The following is a 15,231-nucleotide window of genomic DNA, read 5'->3' as shown; positions in this document are numbered from 1 at the left end:
TTTTGGTCAAGAATTTCAGAGTGAGTTTACCTTGGTGGTAGAGCATTGTGCTGGTCATTATGGAGTATGGGTCTGAGGATATCCTGAAGAGCTGGTTTGGTTATGGCAAATTTCTTCAATGTGTGTATGTCATTAAATTATTTAACTTCTTCATCATAAATGAAGCTCAATTTAGCTGGGTATAGGATCCTGGGCTGAAAGTTGTTTTGTTTTAGGAGATTGAAGGTTGATGATCATCCTCTTCTGGCTTGAAAAGTTTCAGCAGAGAGATCTGCAATTGTTCTAATATTCTTCCCCTTGTAAGTTATTGTTTTCTTACATCTGGCTGCTTGCAGAATTTTCTCCTTCATATTAACTTTGGAAAAGTAAATAAAAGGTGGCTAGGAGATGTTTTATTTGGATTGAGTTGTGCTGGGGTTCTGAAACTGTCTGCTACCTGGATTTCAAAATTTCTTGCCATGTTTGGGAAGTTCTCCTCGATTATCTCCTGGAGTAGAGCATCTGGGTCTTTCGAAGCAACCTCTTTTCCCTCAAGGTTTCCTGGAATGTGAATGTTTGCTCTTTTGGAGTGGTCCCACAATTCTCTCATGGAATGATCCATTTTTGCTCTCCACATCTCTTCCTCTTTCAGCATTTGGGAGCATTCAAAAACTGTATCTTCAACGTCAGCGATCCTTTGTTCTGCCTGCTCCATTCAGTTGCTGAGAGATTCTACTGTATTTTTCAGATCTTTGGGGGCTATGAGTTCTTGCCCGAATGTGTCAAAATCCTTGGTGATTTTGTTTTGAATTCATTGAATTCTTGAAACAATTTTTGAATTGTTCCTTGAAATTCTAATTCTATCTTTACCTCCATTTTGTTCATATTATTTGCCATCCTAAATCTGAATTTAATTTCTAACATCTCAGCCATTTGTTTATGAATGGGATGATCTGGTGCATCTGTTTTGTCATTCCTTGGGGAATTTGATCTACTCTGATTATTCAAGTTGCCAGAATTTTTTCACTGATTCTGCCCCATGATTATTTTTCACCATTTGGCTAGAGAAGTTGGTAAAGTGAAATTGAATTGAGGGCTCCTGGAGTTGTAATTAACTGCCCTTTACCAAAGAACTGGGACTTGTGATTGCAGCTTTTCCCTTAGAGCTTTACAAAGGTGCCATTCAGTACTAAGCCTGAAACTCTGGGGACCTGCTTGTCGTGGGTGGGCTAGATCACTCCAACCTGTATTCAGTTAGTCTCTGTCCAATTCTAGTGAATCAGTGGCTTTGGGCTTAAATCTCAGCTGTGGAGATATATAAGTAACTAAGGCACCCTGCCCCCTCCCCAACAGATGACAACTGGAAGGGGAGAATCCTTCCAGACACTCCCACAACAACACAACTAGGGTACAACCTTGGTGGGTTCCCAGGTGATTGGTCCAGATCAAGGGTTCCAAACCAATTGTCCTGGTCAACACAAACATAGATCTGGTGGGAGAGTTCAAAAGGTCTTCAGCAACAATGCAGCAGGGGTCCACTGGCAGCTTAAGTGTACCTCACTCTGGTGCTCTGTGGAGTCTGAAAGGCCCACACAGGAAAATAGTCCAGGGGGGCTGGTGCCTCCTTCAACACCTTGCACCTCACACCCAGGCACTGGTAGCCCCACAGGGCTGTGGCCCAGTTCCCTCCAATGAGCAAATGTACCAGGGATTTAAGTCTGCTAGAGTCAGAGGAAAGTCAGTGCCTCGTTGGCCAAGCGACCACACTCTGCCACTAGCTGGCTGGGGGAGTTAACCTGGATTGGGTTGGAACACATTCTTCTTAGTAAAGCATCACAAGAATGGAGAATCTAGAATTCAATGTACTTAATTCTAATAGGAAGGAATAGATGGGCTAAGACAAGGTGGGGGATAGGGGAATGAGGGAGGGAGGAGAAGGCAAGGGAGGGGTTGGGATCATGGTGTATGGCACACCTTTTGGGGGTGGGACACAATTATAAGAGGGATTTTACCTAACAAATGCAGTCAGTGTAACCTAATTTTTTGTTCCCTCAATGAATCCCAAACAATAATAATAAAAAGGGAACAAAATGCCTATTGGAACATGAAACAACATGGAAGAAACTGAAAAAAATGATGCTTAGTGAAAAAGCTATTTTTAATAACACCATAAAATGTATGATTCCTATATGTGATACCTATAGAGAATAATCTGCAGAGAAAATATGAATTAGCATTTCCTGGGATCAGGTGTTTACAGGAGGAGATTGCAACGCCTTACAAAATTTCCTTGGGGTGATACAGAGCTTTTAAAATTATAGTGTCATCTCATAACTCCATAAACGTACTGAATATATTTAAATTTTACATTTTTGAATACATCAATTTTGTGTTATGTAAATTATATCCACAATTGAATCTATGAAAATCATAACAGTATAAAAATAAACTTCGGAATAAAATAAAATAAATAAATTAAGAAGTTTTAGTAATTGAATTAAAATATTTTCATATATTTCAAAGTTCATTATTCCTTTTAATGGTGGCTTCTGTCTTAATTGTAAACATTCATCTTGTTTATACTTCTCTGTGTATCTGAAGTTATTTTTATATAAAAAATTTTTGTACTAATTAGTTTCCCATTAAATTTATTAGGTTCAATGCAACTGTGAACTAAGTAGCTAGTGGGAAATGAAAGGAAATTGCTGATTGATTAAATAATTTATTATTTTATACTTTCCAAATAGTAGGTTTTTTTTTCAAAACCAATCTACTAAAAATCTACTAAGGAATTAATCTCATTTACTGATTATAAGAGAACCTGTCTATAAATACCACCTAATAAAAAGTCATGCTACTCACATGGGGTCATTAATGACCATCCTCAGAGCACTGAGCAAATCAGCACTGGACACCATGGAGAAGTCCAAGGTGATAGCTGCTCCCTTGGCCCTCATGTGAGCCCTGTTTTCAGGTTGATCCACAAACAAAGGAATGCCCACCATGGGGTCCCCATGGTAGATGGCCTCATACATGCCATTTGGTTCCACCATGAATTACAAAAGCCTTGGTTTTGGGTGACCTACAGTTGGGTGAATTACAGTGAAGTTATTCATTACATGTCTCAGGAATTAGATAAGGAAGGCACATTATAGGACAGTGAAAGGGGAATTTTCTCTAGACAGCAGACTAGAGTCCCACAAACCTGCACTAGAACTGCTCTCAGATTCAGAGGCAGAAGGACCTACTTGTGCTGGAGAGAGAAGTGAAGTCTTCATGGAAGAAATGCTGTGTGACTTTAGAACAAAAGATGGATACATAATCACCAGGAGACAATGAAAAAGCACATTCTAGATAAAAGAAATGAAATGTACAAAGAAAAAGAAAAGACAGGGTCAGGCTTATTAGCATTTGTTCTTTCAGGGAAATAGTGCAGTCATTGCATCCAACATGCAAGGTGTTTAGGCAGCAGGGAGTGTGACAGGAGCAGGGCTAAGGTCACAGCAAGGACAGGCCACACTCCTCTATGAAGGTGATGTCACTTAACGGTAGGGACTGGGGATTCCTTCCAACACACAATGCATAGTTTCTGGAAACAGAAGAGGAACTGTGATGCTCAGTGTCATGTGAAATGACCCTGAGTAGGAAGACCCTGAGTAGGAAGAAGGTCAAGGTATAGTTGCTCCAATAGAGGTAGGAGACAGAGACACCTCTGGGAATAGAAATACACACTTTGTTTCAGGATATAAATAATATGAGTGTGTGCAGCAAAATGCCAACTCTTATAGGTTATTTTTCCCCCCACCCCAGCCCCAGGACTGGAACATATGTATAAAGTAGCTGGCTTTTATTCTTGAGTTTTCATAAATAAATATTTTTTATGTTAAGCTATTGATCTACTATCACCCTAATTGGCTGTGACTCATGTATTCAGGATTTTTCCTCCAGAATTTTACCAAGAAGTTCATTCTGGGGTATCCGTTTGTACAGCCAAGTATTGGGTCCCAAGGTATTAGGTTTCTTGCCATCAAATCTCCACAGGAGCTGTTCCGGTGGAGAAAATACCTCATTCCATGAGTAGAAATCCAAAGTTAAGGCAAGTTATCTCTCTAAAGGGATTGTCAGTGTTCTAGCTAAACCCTTCGTATAAACTATGGAGAAGTGAGCACAAGGCTGGTAAGTCATGAGAACGACTCAAACTCTAGGTAAATAGAATAACTGGGATTTATGGGTTACTGTCAAGATCAATGTGGTATCCAAGGAATTCTGAGTAACTTACACAAATGATTCCTACACTGGTAAATTCAGACACTTAAGAAATTATTCGACAGGCAATAAAATTCTAGTGCAAAAAAAAATACACTTGTAATGATGTACATGTATTTGATTTATTTTATACTAGCTGCACTCATCTAAAGCCAATATTAATCTGTTTTTATGAATTTTTTCTTCAAAATGTCTTATTTTCAATTATGTTGGACATATAATAGTTGTACTATTGTATGTAATAGTTGTACTAATATGTATAGACTACTTGTGACATTTTCATACAGGGATACACTGTGTAAAAATCAAGTCATAGTAATTGTAGCATGTGAGGTGTGACAATTAAGTTTGCGAACTCATCCTAGAAAACGTGCTACCTGCTCTGTTGCTGAATATCACTACAGTCACCTTCCGAGAACTCCCCTTGGGAAGCTGTGCACTGACACCAGTGCCAAGTCCACCCTTCTCAGCAATTTCTGAAGTTTTTTTCTAGAATGGATATATGAACGTTTGTCATATTACCTTTGATGTCCTGAATGTCATCCAATATCTTCCTTTCAATATTTCCTTTATCTTCCAGTGAAGAAAAAAGTGACAGGGGGCCAGATCAGGTGAGTAGGGAGGGTGTTCCGGTATGGTTACTTACTTACTGCCTAAAATCTCCCTCAGATGCAGGGACATGTGAGTTGTTGTTTTGTCACCATGCAAAGGCCATATTTGTTGGCCATGATTTTCATTTACAATTTTCAAGACATTTTTTCCATCAATGTTTCCTTGGTCTGCTATGCATCTCACAGCCAGCTAATGATTTAGTCCACAATTTGACAAATTTTTGCAATGTTTTCATCAGTTCTGGTCAGTACTGTTTACCATGACCTCTTCTTATCAGTGATGCTCTCTTTCCCCTCAGAAACACTTTAATCCATTTGTGGACTGCCATTCTCTTCATGGCATTATCCATATAAACTTGGACTAACATGTCCCTGATTTCACCTCCACTCTTGCCAAATTTTACAAGAAAGTTACAAATACCTGTTTGTTGCTCTAATTCAACCTCCCAACCACTCACAAAAATAGGCAATAACAATAATGAGCCCTGCTTACCAAAGCACCATCACACGTCATCACACACACAACTGTGAGACTCTGCTGTCCTAGGACAGGATGCCTTACTGAGTTGTGTGTACAGTGCTGCCAATGTAAGTACTCAGGGGCAGGTTTGTGAACTTAATTTTCAGACCCCACCCACCTCACCTCAAGCTTTTGAGTAAAATGAGTAGTAGTTTGTTAATATCTGCCTGTTATAAAAGTAATTCATTAGAGTTTGCCATTTACTGATTTCCAAAATATCCACATCCATAAAAATCAGGTGGTTGTGAGAAAGGTGTCGATGCTACATCAGAGTTTCCATCAACCTGTCAGACACACCTCACTAAACACCTCTCCTGAGTAAGAGTGGAAGTGGTAACATTTGACCAGGACTCAGAGGGTTATCACCAGTGCCAGTTATGGAAATTCTTCTATTGTAGAAAAATAGAGCCAGTGGGCAGTTTATGAATAACAAGACACCTGTTGAAAATGTCTAAAATTATATTTGCTAAACTTTGTTGGACTGATTGTTAACACAAACTGACAGACTGCAGCAGTGATTAATACCACTCCTATAATACAGACATGTCAAGGCCCAGTACCAAAGTAAGGCCTTTGTAGAATTCCCAGGTATTTCTATTTGACTTGAGGAAAATTAACTTTCGCTTGGTATTTGGGTGTTAATGTCCACTTTTGCCATAAAAGTAACAAAAATTGTTAGAAGTTCTTTACTGATAGAAAACTAAGAAATGATTCCTGAGCACACACAGACCACAAGTGTATTGTGTATGTGAGTAATTATGTTCCTACTATATTCTATGGGGCATCTGATCCCCTCCCATTCCTGGCCCCTTTTGATCAGCTCCTCCTTTATTTCCTTCTCCTCCCTTAGTCAGGACAGGTGTCAGCCTGGAGGTGACATTAGATATCCAGGTCCTGCCTCAGGGCAGGACACCATCTTCATGATTTTCATTACATGCAGCCAGGAAGGCAGGCAAGTTTTTCTCTTTCTCTAAATCTCCCTGGCTAGGTGGGTACCTAGAGGGTGACTAGTCAGCCAGGCCATCTTTCTCTGAGCAGCTCCCTGTCCAGCACACCAAAAAGGCCTGTTCCACATGTGTAGGAGGCACAAAAGGTCAATTGCATGGGAGCCTAGACTGTAATGCACTTGAGACTTCTCTCAAGGCCTGCTTCCTGCCACTGTGCTAGCACAGATATGCACTAAATTTCCCTCCTTTCCGATAAGATCTCAGGGTGCACAGTGCCCTCAGGAGGTCTGTTAACTATAAGGCAATTAACCTTTCACATAGACTCATTCAGTAACTGTCCACCAGTGGACACATTATCTAACCTTTTGTGGGATCTGGGCAAGGGTTGCAGCAATCACATTGGCCCTTCCTTCCTTCATGTTGCTGACCATTGACCCCAGAGAAAACACCACAACACCATTTTCTTCCGAGCTCTGGATGAAGTCTTCCATCTCCTGTGAAGAAAGAATATGTCCATCATAAATGTGTATGTAGAGGAATGGACCCCATGCTTGCAAAAGCAAAGTTATTGATGCTTATCACATTAAAAGGAAATGGTGAGAACAGGACAGTCTCCTGGCAAGCCTAGAGATGTTTTGTGACTTGGGGGCAATCCCCCATGTAATTCATTGTTGCAGAATTAGATAAGATCGGTCACTCACTAGTAAGCATGTGTTAAACATTGATGCTTGGTACTTCGTCATGGAGGTTGTGGGGAAAGAACACATGAAGAAAGAGCACATGGTGATCCTTACACATGCAGCCCTTGCATGTAATTACCTTAATTCTCCACATCTGTTGTGTATGTCAATAACTTAACTCTCCACACCTGCTGTGTATAACCTTAATAAATAGCAGTTGTGGAGGGGGCTCTGGGCTATCCTGCACTTAAGGTTAGCCTGCCTCCTGCAAGCTTGTACTTCTAATCCATGTCACGCCTGGTTCCTTTCTGCAGTGACCAAGACCAGGGTCTTAGGGGTCGTGACATGTACATGTATCAGCACAAGGAATGCGGTTGGAAGGATGTTTACAAATGTCTAGAAAAGAAACTCCTGTGCTATCAGGAGTATCAAAGTAAGGACTGATGTTTAACTGATTTAATTGCAAAGTTTTTTGGAAAGAGACATGTTATGTGATTGGCGGCTTCTATTGCAGGTATTTGTGCAAACATGTGTGGGAGGAAGAAAAACAGTGGAGCTACTGCTATGTAGTTGGGAGAGGGAGAGCTAGAAAGTATCATGCCCAGACTCTTCATATATATCATTGGGTTTACGGATACAGGTTATTGAAAGTGGCTTCACTTGGCTTCAATTCTACAAAACTGTGATTCTATTACATCTCTTTTGTCATTTCAGGCATTTTTATGTGGAATTTCTTTTGTTTGGAGCCATTCCCTATGAGACATGAGGAAATCTCCCTGAGAGTTGGGATGATATTATATCTATGGTTCTTCAGTTCCGTAATCTTTGACACATCTCTTAAAGTTTGTCAGAGTTTCCCATACTTTCCCCCAAAGACACACACATAGACACAGAGACACACACACTCACTGAAAAGCTGAACATCAAGAAACACTGATATACAGGATGATGATACCGTGGTTTGGAACTTCAGTGCAATAGCCCAGGTGTCCCACTTGTAATATGGATTCATAGGGCATATAGTAACAGAGTTGAATGACCATATTTATTTGGAAATTTTTAGGCAGGAGACATTCTTATCATGACATTACACTGTTAAATTGATGTGCTACTTAAAACTGGCCAGGATGGACAGTCCTCACCCCTCACCATGTCCCACACAGAGCACCCGCCCCCCACAGACAGCCAGGCCTTCCTATCACAGTCCCATCTCTGTCCTGAGCTGTCTGGAAGTCCTAGTGCACATGTACTTGGAGTTGATTGAGAATTATTATGACTTGTGTTTTCCAGTGTGAGCCAGTTATTTAATTTAAATATATCCTATACAGGAATAATTCCAAACTGCTCAGTGAATTCTCTCAGCACAGAAAAACAAACAACATATTAAATTCATATATTGTTTATTCATATATTAAATTCATATATTGTTTTCTCTTCTCTGTGATGTAACAATCAATTCCTTCAACATAACAAATAAACTTTCATGTATAAATCCTTGGTATAAATCTTCTTGGTAAAACTGTTGTTTTCTAAAAATATTCCAAATTTTAAAAGCATATTTTTTGGGGGTTGTCAATGTGGCTGTCGCTTTATTTTTGAAAAACAATTAAATTGGTTTTTAGTTTCGAGCCTGGGTAAGAAGGGGTACCCCAGGTGGTAAACTCCCCCCAAGGGTAGGCTGATGTCTCCTGTTCCATGTGCTCCCTGACACAGTTGCCTCCCCCCCACAGGTTTGCAGCAGCTGTGTGAGAGTGTGAACTGGAGGGGCTGCAGTGGCTACTCAGTTGGGCAGGACATCAGAGCAATCAGACACCAGCTTCCCATCATGGGTCTCAATCTTCTTCATTACCACCACCCTGGAGCTGGTGCAGCTAAAGGAGCTGGAACCCCCAGCAGATCCTAAGCTGGGCTGGAAGGAGCTCAGGCTGTAACTGAAGCTAGGGCTTATGAGGCCCCTGGTAGGCCCAGCTTGGGGCACTGATGGTCTTCATGTGGATACTCATGCCCTGCATCCCCAACTCCAGCTGTTGTCCTCCCCTTCCAGTGGCTTGTGGTAGGTGGTGATCTCCATGTCCAGGGCCAGCTTGACATTCATCAGATCCTACTGTTCATGCAGCTGCAGAGCCATGTCCTGCTTGGCCCGATGCAGGGAGGCCTCCAGCTGGGCCAGCTTGGCATTGCATCCTTAACAGTCCATGTCCAGTGAGCTGCTGTTGTCCAGGCACAGGACCACAAACGTGTCAGAGATCTGGGACTACAGCTTACAGGGCTCCTCTTCATACAACTGCATGAAGGAAGGAGGAAGTTGATCTTGTCAGCCAGCCCTTCTAGGAGGGACTCCAGCTCCACCTCGATCATGAACACTCCATCCACATCCCTCTTAATAAGAACAAATTTGTTCTCCATCTCTGTAGGCTTGTTGGTCTCCTCCTCATACTTATTCTTGAAGTCCTCCACCAGACCCTGCATGTTGCTGTGCTCTGCCTCCAGCTTCAACTTCTGGCCCAGTGTGTCTGGCTGTCCTGAAGGCTGTTGACGCAGCTTTCACACACACTGTCCATGCTGCTGCGAGCCATCTGCTGCTACAGGAGGTTCCACTGGTCTCCAGCATCTTGTTCTGCTCCTCTAGGAAGCACACCTGGTTGATGAAGGAGACAAACTTGTTGAGGGTCTCAATCTCCTCCATCTCCTGGGTGTGCCCAGCCTGAATGTGAGGTCTACCTCCAGGTTGAGTGGGCTCAGGAGGCTCTGGTTCACTGTGACAGCTGTGATGCCTCCCCTACCTCTGGCCCCAACATAGCCTTCACGTGAACCCATGCTGGTGCCCAGGCCACTCCAGAAGCTTCTGCTCACCTAGGAGAAGCTCCAAGAGCTGATGTGGGCATCAGGTCACTGCTGTATGAGTGGCTGGTGAAGGTCTATGGGGCAGAGGTAGACACCTTGTAGGACTTCTGAGTCACCCTGATGTACTTGGTGAAAACTGGAGTGGAGGCAGGTGGGCCAAATCAGACAGAGATCTGAGAAGGAGTGAAAAGCTGCTTCCAGATCTTAAAACTATAGTTTTAACCAAGGGACATCAGTTTTAGTAGGAAGATTGCTGTGTTACTATTTCACATAAGACATGGGACACCTAGGTGTCTGTGCAAACCAGGTACCTGAAGCCATGCTCCATATCACCTGAGTTCAATGTTTTCTCTCACTGGCTCCCTGTCCTCCCAAACCTTCTTTACTCACTGACTACAGAAGAAACACAACCTGTCTTTACAGATTCATTATGGATCTCCTTCTGTGATATATTTATGAAAATAACACAAGATCAATGTCAGAAATTTTGTAATAATATGAAAATTTAAAAAAAGAGTTTCACCTACACTCTCTGTCAGTGACATTCCCAATTTCAAGTTTGTGTGCCTTCATTTTGCTTTGAAGGGTTGTTAGGAAAATATGACAGTAATTTCCTGGAGAAGTTGGAATAATGTAGCCAAAGATAAATACAGTGTTTATGTTACACAAATATATACACACACTGATATATAGACATAAGTTGCTCATACATATGTATAAGAAAAGCAAAGTATTAAGAGAATTTTTTGAAGAGGCTGAGTCTCTAATGCCACATCAATATATTCATAATTATCAATGATTATTAATATAAGCCACAATGGAATTACCCATCCATTTATTTGTTTGCTAAAACTGCAGTAGGAACAAATATATAATTAAACAATTCTTTGAAATCTATCACTCAATCCTACCCAAATCATAAAAAATTCCTTCCAATTTGTGCTCAATTTAGTTTCTACAATTTATGAATCAAGTCTCTGGATCCTTGGTTCTCCAAGTATGTCTAGAGTTTTTTGAATATATGATTGAGATCCTTGTACCTATTCCTTGTTCTGGTTTGGATGAAGATCTGAAACGATATTAGTATTCTAAAAATAAATACATTTACATATGACAGGTGGAAATTTCAAAAATTATACAAATGAATAATTTTTGCTCCTCCTGATTTGGCTCACACTGACCTTAATGTAGATACATAGTTTAATAAAATATAGATGAAAGCTTGGATGTCCACATGTCAATAAGATTTTAGGCCTTAACACAGTTAATCTTCAGCCTGACTGAGGAAGTAGACACATTGGAAACCTCAAATTTTAGATGTCTTTTTCTGAGACACAGCCACCACTAACTGTGAAAGGATCCTTTTGGTTATATGGAAAAATATCATAATTTCTAAGTAAGAAAACTAGGTTACACAAGGAGAAACAACTTCCTTAATACTTCATTGATAGTTGAGCTACAATATCGTGTAACTCCTCACTATACATGTCTGCTTTCATCAAGATGTTTCTTGATGTGTCTATTAACTTTTACTTGAGACAAAAAATGAAGAGTAAAGTAGACAAAGGATTGTGTAAAGAAATCCTAAGTGCTTGAATTTGTACTTTTATGTGTATAGGGAGTATCTAAGAAGTGATGGCCACAATATTCTGATTCTATAATGTTTCCACATTTCCATAATGTTTGTGAGATTGGTATTTTATCTTATGTTTTCATTTCTTCCTTTCATTTACAAAATACACACTTGTCAGACTCCACGTTCATACAAGTTCACCTTCCAAGGCACCAAGAAATGTGGGACTTAATATCCATGAGTAAAAACATGATTTACTGAGAACTTCATTTTAAAACTGATCCCACTTCTTCATACTAAATGTTTGGAACCAAAAGTCAAAATAAAGCACGTATATCATATTTTTCACCCTCTTCAGGAATGTCATCTGATCACTTAATTCTGTCATGACAACTAGTACATAGGAAGGTGGGAAGGGAAGTCCTCCACTGCGCTTCTCAAATGAGTATCCAGGAGAGTAGCGCAGACTGAACACCAGGGGTGGTTTAAGTACCTGGGTCAGCAGCTCCCCACAGAGAGCAATGGCATCTGCAAGAAGAACATCAAAAACTTTGCATCCTGTAGCTTCCTCATGAGTTTCATATTGAAAACTACATCTTCACAGAGCTTTTGCACACAGTCAGAATATTTCAGTGTCAGTTTTTCTACCTGTGAAAAATGTGACCAAAATGAATCCTTTGGAACATCATATATCCATTCATTGACCATTTTGACAAAAAGACCCTCAAAGTCATCTTTTGTTAGAGATGTAGGATAAACTTCAAATTTAATAGCAGATGTTTTCCTGGGATCAACGAGAATGGAAGCTGAAGATGCCAGCACAGTCACCTCATGGCCTCTCTGGACAAGTTCGTCCAGGATGGTCTTTATGTTGATCCAGTGGCTGTATTCCGTGGGCCACACCAGCACCTTTCCACATGTCCCAGAGCTGAAGCAACAGCTCAGCTGTAGGAGCAGTAGAGCTGAAGTCCATTTCACAGCCATTCTAGTCAGAGCGATGCTTCTTTTTCAGTTGTTACTTCTTTCTGACATTTCTTATCCTTAAACCCAGGTAAATCAATCAAGTTAAAATTCAACATACACTTACAAGTAAGTAGATTATTTGTGCAGTGGTTGGGAGGTGCACAAACCAAGGTTAGATGGCCTCATACTTGCTCAAGAGTGCTTAATGTCCCTTTATGTTTATAATTGCTACAGTGCAGCTAATTTTGATGACCTAGCACGTGTAAGTCATCTGTCTTATGTAAGACACTTTACATAGCATCAGAAATATAGGCAAGTGAGAGACTCCTGGGTCTGTAGTCCCTTGACACAAAACTGGAAATTAAGTAATTATTCAGCTGGGTTGGTATTTCCTGAATATCTGGTTAAATTTTTTTGTACATCTGTATTGATATTTACTGCATACGTGATATTACTGTTTAGAGTTCAGTGTGATAAGTACATTCACAGAGCTGTGCCTCACTACTGAGAGCAGCCCTGCCTCCCTGAGAGAGGCCCTGTGCTCTGTAGCTGGTGTCCCCCAGCTCTGTGTTTCTCCTCTCTCTGCCCCAGACAACACAAATCTAAACTTTGTATCTATATATTTGCATTTTCTGGACAATTTGATAAATATAATCATATAGACATACTCATTTATGACTGACATTTTCCACTTAGCAGAATGTTTAAAGACAATAATACACAGTGTCCCTTATATTAAGACTTTATTCCTTTTTTATTGCCACCTAGTATTCCATAGTATGGATATAAATTTTTTATTCATTCACCAACTGAAGGACATTGATTTCATTCAGGTTTTAGCCTTTATGAAAATGTAGTTTATTAACATTCATGTATAAGCTTTGTGTGGACATATTAGCTTCTTTAGGTTATTTGTCTTTGAGTAAAATTACTGAGTTAACACTAGCTCACTGTAGGTTACCACCCTAACTCATGGATAAAATTTACCCCAACTCAGATCTGTCTCTGACTCCTGAGGTTTGCCTCTGCTTTCTCTGAAGTATGGTTCATTTTTCTCTTTTTCTCTTGACTCTGGTCTCTGGGAAGAGTGCTGTTTCCTTTGATCTGCAATGCTTCATCCAACCTTTCAGTGATTTCTGAAATGAAGGAAGGGATTGTCATTTGTGTGGAGCTTGGAAGCCTGAGTCTGGGAATGATTTCCTTTAGTAAGGCCTTGGCCATTTCTGTGAGTTTTCTGATGTCGTGGAATGTGGCTGGGACTATCCTGAAATGGTATCACTGGGCACTAGGAGGATCTGTGGCTTCTACCAGCCTTAGGCACTGGGGTATAATTCACTTGACAGTTTTGGAAAGGATGCAACCCCTTGCATGTCACCCCCATGTTAGGAGGGTCATGTCTGCCTTGGGCTTATTTTTAGTACATAGAGAGCACCTGTGTGATGTTCTGAGAAGTCTCATGGTGTTGGACCTAGCCATGTGGGGGGACCAGGTCCATCAGCCTTCTCTTCCACTTTGTGTTCCCCCATGTAGATGTTTGGAATTGGGTGGACTGAAGTTTGGTTTTAGGGAGCAGGAGTGTCCCACAGGCATCAGTCTTTCAGAAGAAGCCAGAATCTACCTTACCAACTCCCTGTCTTGGGCCTATTTTTCATCTTCCCTGATGTAATGAGGTTTAAAGTCCAATAAATCTAAATGGGGTATGATGGCCTAGCCTCTGGGCCTCTCCAGCAGCCGGTTTTGCAGCTTTATCTGATGCTGGTCACTTTTAGTGACTGGTGAGTCATCTCTCTTTGTCCAGGGCAGTCTGGGCAGGGAGGGCAACCACTTCTAGCAGGACCAGAATTTTCCCCTTGGTGTTTAATGTCCTTATTCCCAGATGTCAAGAGGCCTCTTTCCTTCCAGCTGGCTCCATGGACACGTACCACCATGAAGGCTTATTTAGGGTCAGTGTAATTGTTCACTTGTCTTCCCTAGAATGGGTTTGGAGCCCTGCTACATGTAAGAGGAAGTAAAAGCTGAATAGAATTTTACATTATGTGGCAGAGTTTGGGAGGATGTCTCTTCACAGGACTAATTTGCAAAGCATGGAGAGCAGTTCTTTTTGGCTGTAAGAATTGAAGAATAGGTGCACTAAATCACTGAGAACTCTCAAACTGAAAAAGCAGATGCTTCAGTAACCACACAGAGAAAACAGGTCATAACTCATGTTTGGAGATGGTAATAGATAAACAACAGATTTATATCACAGAACCGTTTGTAAGTTTCCATGCTGCAATATTAAATGGTGAATCTTGGCTTAGTGCCCCCATATCAATAAATTATGCCTAATCTAACTTTATATTCATTCCATCCCTTTCTCATTTCCTTGGTTCTCATTTCCACATGTTGCCCAGATTCTGTCTGAACGTAGCTCCAGTGGGTATATGGATACCCAGCACACCTGCTCACGGGTCACCTTATACTTCACATTGGAGCCTGTCAAAACTTGACTCCATTTATAGCTTGAGAAGTGAAGAGGAGACAGCATTGCTTGGCAGGGAGCTGATTAGATAGATGTAACCAATAGCAGCTATGATCAAATAAAATGGAAATAAGTTTTGGTGAAGATGTGGAGAAAAAAATTGTTAATATCACAAATTCTGCTGAGAATATGAAAAGGTACAACCTTGTAAGTGACAGCAGGATGTTTCCTGCAATAGCTGGAATTGTGCTTCCCACCAGCAACTTCTAGGAATACACCACAAGTTTTGAAAGTATGTGTTAAAACAAAAACTTATGCATGAATATTCATAGGAGCACTATTCCCAAGTGTCCATCACTGGGATCACTGGATCAACCCAAGTGTCCA

The 15,231-nt window shown here is 40.8% G+C and overlaps 1 pseudogene; it reads right to left on the bottom strand.

Annotated features, from left to right (window-relative positions):
- Positions 1-2,837: 2,837 nt before the first annotated feature.
- On the bottom strand, positions 2,838-12,407 carry LOC105886345 (annotated as a pseudogene).
- Between the last annotated feature and the right edge of the window lie 2,824 nt (positions 12,408-15,231).

This window comes from Otolemur garnettii, unplaced genomic scaffold (genome assembly GCF_000181295.1).
Source record: "Otolemur garnettii isolate 467f Iridium unplaced genomic scaffold, OtoGar3 scaffold00191, whole genome shotgun sequence".
In the NCBI taxonomy this organism is placed as follows: Eukaryota; Metazoa; Chordata; class Mammalia; order Primates; family Galagidae; genus Otolemur; species Otolemur garnettii.
The sequence above is the reverse complement of the archived record's forward strand: the minus strand, read 5'-3'. Positions and strand labels throughout refer to the sequence as shown.